Consider the following 10,063-nt stretch of genomic DNA (forward strand, 5'->3'; position numbering starts at 1 on the left):
GATTGTAAACTTCAAAATGAAGATTAAGGGGTTCATGACTAGGGTTAGCGTACTTAGACTATTCAATGATGTCTTTTAATGTCATTTACACAATCTAACAAGTTCGAAGAGCGATCACAAGTGTCTACCGGACACTTCTCACTTTAACAATAATAATATACAGATTTGTTGCATGTAATGTAGTTCTAAATAGCAGGAGAATTTATATATTCATCTGAACATATCGTGAGTTGTCTCAGGTTCCACTGTTTCTTCATACTTGGCGCGAGAATCCACGTAAACGGTGTTTGTCCTTCACAGAATAAGTTTGACACGAGCTGGGATCGAACCAGAGACCCCACACACCAGAGATGAACGCTCTACCACTAAACTACTGCGGATTCCCTAAATTTGGAATTTAACGTCTTGATCTGCACTGGAAACTAATTGCAGGCGAATAAGAAACAAATTTACAATGGACAATTTAATGGAATGAAACCAATGAGTGAAACAAATCAACGGACACGATTTTATACAAGATAAATCAGTGACTCTTTGGTCCGAGGACGTACGAACTACCAGTTCTCCTGCAGTTCTCGCTTCAAACCAAAAAACAAAGAGATTAGCACGCTTCGCCCAAAGATCGATTTCTAATGGGAGCACAAAGATTTTCGTGGTTGGGCCCATCATATTGAGCTAATTAAGGAGCTTCTTTCAATACGGAATAACTAGTTGAGGTCTAGAAAGCATTGGGATAAATGCACTAATTATCAAGTTAAAAATATGAGTTCGGGCCGGCCAAACCACCTTCCATATCTCGTGAAATTCAAAAATTTTTAAATAAAGATTATTACAAGTAATTGCACCATGTTTATTCTGGCTTAATATAATACAATATTACGTGATAAAAAGTATATTTAAACAAAAAAACTTTGACTGGGAAAAATACAATTGTTAATATAAATGTCTGAAATTCAAATTTTTCTTAAAATTTCTCCCAGAGATTAAACTCCTAGCATTGTGTTACTCGAATTAGGAAGATATCTAAGTCATCAAATAATGCCTTTGCAAGACTCAAGTCGGGTCAATTCAAAGCGCGAGAAACATTCAAGAATCACGAGCTATATCTGGCAAAAAGAGAGCCTAAGTAAAGAGAAGAGTGCTATGTTTGACCAAGAAAGCCGCATTAACTAAGCACGGACTAAGGAGAATTTCGAGCTGTCAAATGCTTTCTTGAAATGAAATCTACCAAACCAGACAATGTCCCCACCTAGTCCAAACTTATTTTACAGAAACACACCGATTCTACATGATCAAAGTAGTATTTAGTCAATCACCATAGTATTTAGGATTGCTGAAGATCTAGGAAAATGTGGTTCGTTCGGCACTGACATGCAACCAAATTTTAAGCTGTTGTACCATTCCTTAATTTGGTGGTGTTGTAGCAAGGTTCCTTAACCTTTTGAATGGTTTGTAACCAAATTTTATGGCAAAATTTGTCAGTAAGTGGAACTCCCATTAAATTTAACTCATCTACATCTACTCTAGCGCCCATTAAATTTAACCGGGGTGCCCACAAGGAGGGGCTATGACGCAAACTGCGTCATTGAAATATTGGGGGGGGGGTAAAAATCTATATAAATAAGTTTGAGAGGGTTTAAAAATTAATCGAAAAGAATTTTTTTCATGGAAGAACACCTACGGATAGACAATTGGTGTGTGTCATGGGCATAAGGGGGGGACACCACTGATTTAACTCATCTACAACAAACGAACTGATAGCTATAACTCTTTGATTTATCTGTGCATGTTGCAAAAGCAAAACTGCGCACTAATTTCTTTGTTTACAAGTGGCATCAGTCACATGTCAGGGTTGCCAGAGTCACTGGTTTTACTTTAGATTTCTTTCATGTGAGGCTTTTTCTAGAAAATGAAGATATCCTAATCCAAACCAAATTTAATGGAATCAGTCGTATACATAATTTAAGTCGTTGTGCGCTGAATACGTAAAACTATTTAACATGGAATCAAACTGTAAAGCATGTAGATAGCTGCAAACTTAATTTTCCCATATGAAAATAAACTTTAAAAATATTAAGTAGTATTAAAAATAAATTTAATAGTCTTTAGCAGTGGCGGAGTGAGTAAAACATCATGGGGTTCATTAACTGCCATGTTCAAAAAAGTGTAAATCTATATCTATCTGTACGCGTATCAATCTATTTATCTATCCATATACAGATACACTAATAACGAGTCACTGGCAGAAATGTTCGCTCCATGGCCGTCAGACATACTTTCATATGCTCTTGCGACATCATGTAAAGTTTTAGTTAGTTAGTTAGTTTGTTTGTTTTTTAGTACACAGAGGTGAGCCAAATTGCTGGGGAGGTTAGATAATGAACAAATCTCATTTTTTATAGTAATACAAACATTGATGAAATTAGTTAACAGATAGAACAAAGTACTCAAGTCACTGCCGCTACAATCTATGAAGAATTACAGCTAGCCAGATGTAGCACGTTCAATTTGGTGATGCGTGGTCAGTGTATCAGCTCTCAGGTGTCACTTTATCACTGTTTTTCTGCACACGAGTTCACCACCTCTTAATTCATATAATTCCCCAATTGTCAGATGCTAATCAAAATATGAAATTAAATCTTTCAGTTTTACGAGCCATGATTATGCCTTGGAGGCTAAGGGAGATATTGATAGTGAACGAAATAGTGAAATTAAGAAAGTGGGAGGAAACTGGAAAACACGAGAAAACCTACGCAATGGTTGTTCTCCACCCCACGGCCCACTTGGGAAGAGCTGGGATCAAATCAGGAATCCAATGCACCATAAGGGAGTGCACTATCATTGAGCTACCGCAGCCCCTTATAATAACTCTCTGACAAAATATTATTGGTCTAATTGAGAGTAGAATTATGGAGCACGCACTACAAAGTCGCGTGATGTAACAATTAGGCTAAGCAGGTAAATACTTTTTGTTTGAGTAAGCTGTTTATTTTTGAATGCTCTTATTCACACCAGTATTCGGTACATCTTGATGTTTATACTGACGAGAATAAGCTCCTTTCCCAAAGAATAAGAATTCAGAACATAACCAATACGTTAAAATATTATGTAAGGTTACAGGGAGCTTCTGGAAAGTCAGTTTTGTTTTAACATGATTATACAATACTTGTGATAAATTATTTTTAAAAAGTCATATTATTGGGAATCAGAAAAGGAATATATATTGCATATTAGCAAAATTATTTTTTGATATACTGAGAGAGTAGGCTTAAACGCGTCGGTCACTTCTGTACTCCACTGATCTACGCATATTCTTTGGATTTATGCTTATTCTTTGAATAATATAGTTGGTACTAATTTTAATAAGTTCTCAAGTATCTACTATACAGATAGCTGTTTCTGTTGTTTTATTAAACGCAATATGAGTCTACTTTGCGGTACGGTGTTTTTCTTTCTTTTCCAAAAAGTTTTAAAACTTTATATATAGACTTTCTAATATCGAGATCTATTACCTTGCGTAGTGAGTTTTTCCCCATTTTCCACTTCAAATCACAAAACTCACTATACCAATCTTATAAAACAGCAATTTATGTATTGACTTATAGTATTCGTAAGTTCTGGTCAACCAGTAAACTAATGCAGAAAAGCACTCATACCTGCCCTCTGACAATTTCTTCAACCAATTACAGCTATAAACACACAACAGCGACTCCACAAAACAAACTCAGTGACTCGTCAGATAGATAATGATTAATTTTTCCGGGAGCGGAAAAATATTCGTACATGTGCATTAAGGCGGCTATATTTTATCACTAGAAAGCTCAACTTGACCTTCACTTGGTTTTAGGAAAAATAAATAAAGACCCGACTCATTTTGAAAATGAAATGAAATCTTTTAGGTTTTACGTCCCACGGTTAGGCTAAAAAAGACGCTGATGATGAGTAATGAATGCAATGATGGAATGAATAAAGTGGGAGGAAATGGGAGAACCGCGAGAAAACCACGCATACGGTGTTTGTCCACCATAAAGTCCAGTTGGCGCGAGCTGGGATCGAACCAGGGACCCCAAGCACCAGAAATGAACGATCTACCACTGAGTCACCGCCGCCCCTCCGCAAGGGCGCCCATTTCTCTGTAAATTTTGGGGGGTCCATTCCGATGCAGAAGGCATATATGAGAATTTTAAGACAAACTGCGTTCATATTATGCCAAATAGCCTATTGTATATTCATAAATGAGATGAGGGAGCCCATATGAGCTTTGGGGAGCAGACCCCCAGAATCTGCGCCCTTGCCCCTCGGATGTTGAATAGGGACTATGCGTTGTCAGTAATATTGAAAATTTAGATTATTTATTACATAATTTAAAGGATTTAAAGTTGAGAAGGAAAAATAGAAGTTAGGAACGAGCTCTATTATTATTATTATTTTTAAACGCAAACACTACTAAGCTCCCTCGTAGGTGTGTGCTTATTTTATACGATCTTGAACGGGAAGTTCGATTCATGGTGGAGCTCAAATAAATTGGATTGCTCTTCATATTGCAACTCTATGTTTCATATACTAATGTGCTAAACTTCAAATAATACTAAGTTCAGGAATAGAGCAGGCTAAACAATCATTCAATGGGAAAAGAGAACTGCTAACATCAAGAAATGTGTCGTTGGATGTTCAAAAACTATTCATTAAGACTCTGGTATCGAGCGCATATCATGGACCAAAAGGAAAAGGAATAAATATGTACTAAAGGAAGCTAATGAAGGACGACAGATCATGAAGATTAATAGTTAAAAGAAGAAACTGCATGCTTGGCCATCTTATTCGATCATCGTGTTGATAGAGGGAAAGGCAGAAGGAAAACCAGGAAGAGGAAGACTAACGATATAATATCTAGATGCAGTTACGAAGAAGAGACGTTATCAAAATGTAAAACAGTTTTCCCGAGGGAAAGAGAAGTTTTAAAATTTCCATGTTGCCCACCAGCCTAGTGATGTATCGCTCGCAAATGAGCCGGTTCTTCTGACTAACTCTTTTGGATGAGTGAGTGAGTCGTTGTTCACTAGAAATCAGCAACGATTCTTCGGGAGTCGTTATTCTTTGGGAGTCGTGGTTCTTCGGGAGTCGTGGTTCTTCGGGAGTCGTGGTTCTTTTTGAACCACCGTTCTCTGGAATGGACGATTCTTTAGGAGTGACAATGTTTGGAGAACGTGAATCTTGTACGTCGCTCACTCGCGAACCGCCCTCTTGCTTTTTAATCTTGTTGGTTGATTCAGTCAGTTGCTGTTTTGGAGAGGTAGTTTCGCTGGTTGTCACTGAGGCGAGCGCCTCTTCAGTCGAGTTCGGCGAATGTGCGTTGCCTTAGTGTATTTGTACCTCTGGTATGAATAAATTAAAAAGAGTACCAATAATGAAAATGTTTAGCACTTTGAAGTGGCAGTTGGACTCACATTGATATTTTACATATAAAGCGTAAACTTTTAACTATCAATTGAAATCGAATCTGCAGAATGGGGGAGTAGGTCAAGTACGTAAAAGTCCAAAAGATCCGGTTCTTTCCTGTTCCCTGGATCCGCTCTTGCAATCTCACATAGACAATTGAATATTCAGTTGAGAAATTAATGAAAACGAGAGCGCACCAGTAGTAGAGTTTAGTCACTCTGCGTTTGTTCGTAGATCAATATTGTGAAACTGTTAGTTTTAAATTCGTAACAATTACAGTAAATTTTAAATATATTTTATAATAGGAGAGAATTCATCCTGATTGTCTTAGTTCATTATTTTAGTTGCAAAAGGCAATTTCAGCTTAAATAACTAAGGTCTACTTAAGGGTATTTTAAGAAACTTTTATAGTATAGACCTATATGGAAATTTTTAAAACTATGATGTACAAAATTAACAACATAACTGAAGTTTATGGAAGCACACACGGTTGGGATGGGTGGGACCGATGACCCTGTTAAGGTTTTCTGTACTTAGAACAGTTCTTAAACCGCAATGTTATGTTATTGACAAAATACGTCTATTATATAAAAATGACAAGAATCTTGTAATCACGCCAGGAGGAAACAGTTGAACAATTTAAAATTAATTTTTTGATATAGTAATTAACACCTACTTCAAATTCAGTTTTTATCATGTTACTTTAATTTGATTCAGGTCCGTATCCACGAAGAGTACGGGGGGTCGGGCCACTTCTAAATTCTTACTGTCCCCCCTAAAATTTTCACGGTAGGCTTGCAAATTACTTATAATATGGTTGGATCGCCCTCCCATCCACCGAGCCCCCCCTACAATTTTGGCTTGGCTACGGCCCTGATTTGATTTGGTTTTGAGTTTAGCGTCCTTTTCAGTAGCGAAGCACTGTAGCTCAGTGGTAATGCGCTTACCTCTGATGCGTGGGGCCCCTGGTTCGCTCCCCGGCCAAGTAAGTTCGTGGTGGACATCATGTCCATGGGTTTTCTCAAGTACTCCGTCTCCTCCCACTTTCTCATTCCACCAATTCTTCCATCATCATTCAGTTGCTTTAATCATCGTCTTCCTTAACATACAGGGCTTAATCGTTTGCCATTAAACTAAAATATTTCATTTTATTTCAACAGAGAGGCTATGTGAAACGTGGGCCTACAGAAATCGTGGAACCCGAACCACAAGAGCTCCCACCGGGAATCGAACGCCGGATCTCCCACGCCAAAGGCGCGCACGCTAACCGCTTAGCAACGGGGGAACTCGTTACTTTGATTAAAATGTGTATTCTAAGGGGGATGTGGTCGCCAACATTTTTAGAAAAAAAAATTAGTTTCTCACGATATTATAATAAAATTATAATATTTTTGGCATTGAATTTAAAGTTGTAACACTTTTGCAGTAATTCTAAAATTGTATTGCTATAGCATTGAGTCTAAAGTTGTAATATTTTGCATTCTGTATTTTGATTCGTTTAGGCTGTAATTTGCATATAGCTTTTTTGCAAGTGTGACGTATTTTCACACTTATTAATAGTAATTTTATTTGGTCTAATTTGTATATATATTTTGTATCTGAATTGCATTTTTGTATGTTACATCTGCTAACTGTAATTTGCATTAGTTTAAAAGTGTAACTTCCTGTTACTTTTTAAAGTTAAATGTGTTAATAGCAGTATGCTTGTAATCTAAAATTGTAGTTATACCTTTTAAATTCATTTTATGTAATGCATTTAGTCTGATAATAGAATTTCAGTTTTTAAGTCCCCCCTCACCCATTGTAATAATATAAGTGAGTCATTGAGTCGTTCAAATGAATCGATTCATTTTAGTGAGCGAACGTTTGAGCGGGGATCTCAGAGGTGAATCGGTTTGCCCATCACTACACCAGTCTATAGTTAAGAAGAAAAAGAAGAAACTCCAATCTAATAAACTCAAAGGAACGTTTCTCCTACAATGAAAATTGAAGACTTTACAATGGAATAACTATCTTCCACGAACCCCCCATACTTTTGATCTTATAAGCAAACTTAGCTCTATACAATTATGAACTTCAAAAAGTTTTCCGTATTTGAAAGAGCCAGAAATCATATAAATATAATTTGGGAAGTATTAAGGACAAGCATTATTTTCTAGAAAAAATATTTATCAATATATTTCAGAAACAATAAAATCACTTATAAAAATTTCAGAGACATGATCACATTGAAATACACTACCATCTAGGATTTATTTAGTAGTATAATTGCAATTTGGATATTTCCAAATTCCATTTAAAAAAACAGCAGCTCATACACATTTTGAGAAAGCGTATGTTAAAAGTGTAAAGTCGAAGAGACAAAGTATACTAAATGTAAATTAACAAGATTGTTAATCGCAGTCAGGATTAATCAAATCAATATTTAAAAACATTAAATATTATGAAGAAAGTATAGTGTCAATTAGACAACAGACGAAATAGGAACAGGTCCTCAATATTCGTACTTTGAGGGAAATTTCAATAATCTAGAGAAATTTCGTAAATAGATTTAGCAAAAAAGGGATTTGTTTTCGATTCAACGTATAAATCCAGGGAAATTCTCGCGCTGACTGATTGACTAATAAAAACTCCTAAATTTGTCTTTGTTTCTCAGAAATAAACCAATAAAATAGGAATAGATTGTTGTGTGTGTGTGTGTGTGTTCAAAATAGAATAATTTGCACCCATTGTTAATTGGATGTAGTTGTGTACGTTCTTTTGTGTATAAAAAATGAAGGAAAAGAAAACAAAACAAATGAATAGAACAAATGTGGTTGACACTTTCTCTAATATAGCTAAATTAATCTTATCATCTAACTTCTATCATAGGAATTGGACACTCAACAAATTAGAGGAAATTTGACAAGAAAAGGGAAAATTTTGTGTCAATCGGGAAAATTTTCTTAAGGAAACCTAAGAACACTGGGTCCGCTTTGACAGACTTTATCAGACTTGAGACCAAGGGCGTCGATCCTTGGTGGGGGGGGGGGGGCTCGAAAACTCATATGAGCCCCCCGTATTGTATTTATGAATATACAATATTTGGTATAATTTGAATGCAATTTGTCTTAAAATCCTCATATATGAATTCTGCATCTGAATGAGCCCCCTCCCCCCAAATTTATAGAGAAATCGGCGACCTTGCTTGAGACCCATATAGGTCTACTATTAACAGATCTAATAGTGAGTGAAGTTTGTAATGAGTATAAATGTACGGGAAAACTTAAACTAACAATTGTGTATGTTGTGCCAAATAAAAATACAACTAATTCCTATCACAAGCCTTTGGTGGAATACTTCATTTTCTCATAAATTTCCATTTAACATATTATCTTTGATAATCGTGGTTTTCGTCGGAATTCTTCCTACCTTCTTATTCTCCCAATACTGTGCCGTGGAAAATCAGCGCCCGGGGCGAGAGTATACGACGGCGTCCCTGTACATATACGTGAGTTCGACAGACCAGCCGCAAAGCGCCACCATGGTTGGCGCGAAGCGTAAGGAACTTCTCAAAAATAAACCCCACTTTCCTTGATTTTGAGCACTTTTTATTACTTTCTCCCTTTTATTCTATATATTATGTGCACATGTATTTTCCTCCTGAATTTTGCTCCCTCTTACTTCTGCCTCCGGCGCCCCGCTCGCTCTCCCTAGGCACGGTACTGCATTCTACAACTATTGTAGTCCAAAATCAATCTCCTTCATTAATCCCCAGCTCGTTTAAGTCCTAAATCATAACAGAAAGACTTAAAACTAAAGCGTGTAGCTATTTGATTTCATTTAAACTTACACCAGTTTGTACAGATTTAAGTAACATACATTTTTCTAAATATGATAATCATATATAGCCTGTATTATCTATAATTATCAGATTCTCGTTCGGGTTGTTAAGATTGTGTGCAAGATTTTATTTAACTAAGAGCATTTCTTCTCTCTTTTTTGGCATGATATGTTGTTCAACGGTCAGAAAATACATAATTACAAAGCCGCACTTTATAGTTTGATGCAAAGCAAATGAATTAATTCGTACAGGCGTTCATTCTTAAAGTAGATAATATTTTTGCTGAGTACTGATTGTTTTAGCCTTCATGATCTTAACTAAGTACATCTTAAATAGTAAAATGTAATCAAAGCAAACACTTATTATTACTAACCTCTAAGTAAGAATACTTCAGTACTGTATAATTCTATATTGTGATAAAGCAAAAGTGAATATACGCAAATTATTTCTTTTCCAGGTATATGGTTCTGATGTAACGCTAAAAATGGATTCTGTTTGCTGTCGAGCGGCTAGAAATAACTTCAAATTTGTATTTATAAAATATTTATATTTTTTACTAAATAAATAAACATTTTATTATTTGTGATACATACATACTGCTTTTTATTTAATTACAACGTATTGGTGATTATGGCTATTTGTTGCGTGGATTAGACCGTCCGTATTGCCCCTGAGTATTCAGCACATTCTTGTTGAATGTCCTGAATGTTCAGATCTCAGAGAACGTTACGGACTGCCTTGCCTACTTAGCCATGCATTGGGAGATGATCGTGATGCTGTTAGCCGGGTACTTAAGTTCGT

The 10,063-nt window shown here is 36.1% G+C and overlaps 1 protein-coding gene across 1 annotated transcript in view; it reads left to right on the plus strand.

Annotated features, from left to right (window-relative positions):
• LOC145694123 (uncharacterized) overlaps nt 1–9,845 on the plus strand; it is a 30,115-nt gene extending 20,270 nt beyond the window's left edge. The window contains exon 3 of the mRNA XM_081770242.1: nt 9,720–9,845. The gene's annotated coding sequence lies outside the window, so the exon portion shown is untranslated. The remainder of the gene's footprint in view (nt 1–9,719) is intronic.
• The last annotated feature ends 218 nt before the right edge of the window (nt 9,846–10,063 follow it).

Source organism: Thermobia domestica, chromosome 9 (assembly GCF_964235325.1).
Source record: "Thermobia domestica chromosome 9, izTheDome1.hap1.1, whole genome shotgun sequence".
Taxonomy (NCBI): domain Eukaryota; kingdom Metazoa; phylum Arthropoda; class Insecta; order Zygentoma; family Lepismatidae; genus Thermobia; species Thermobia domestica.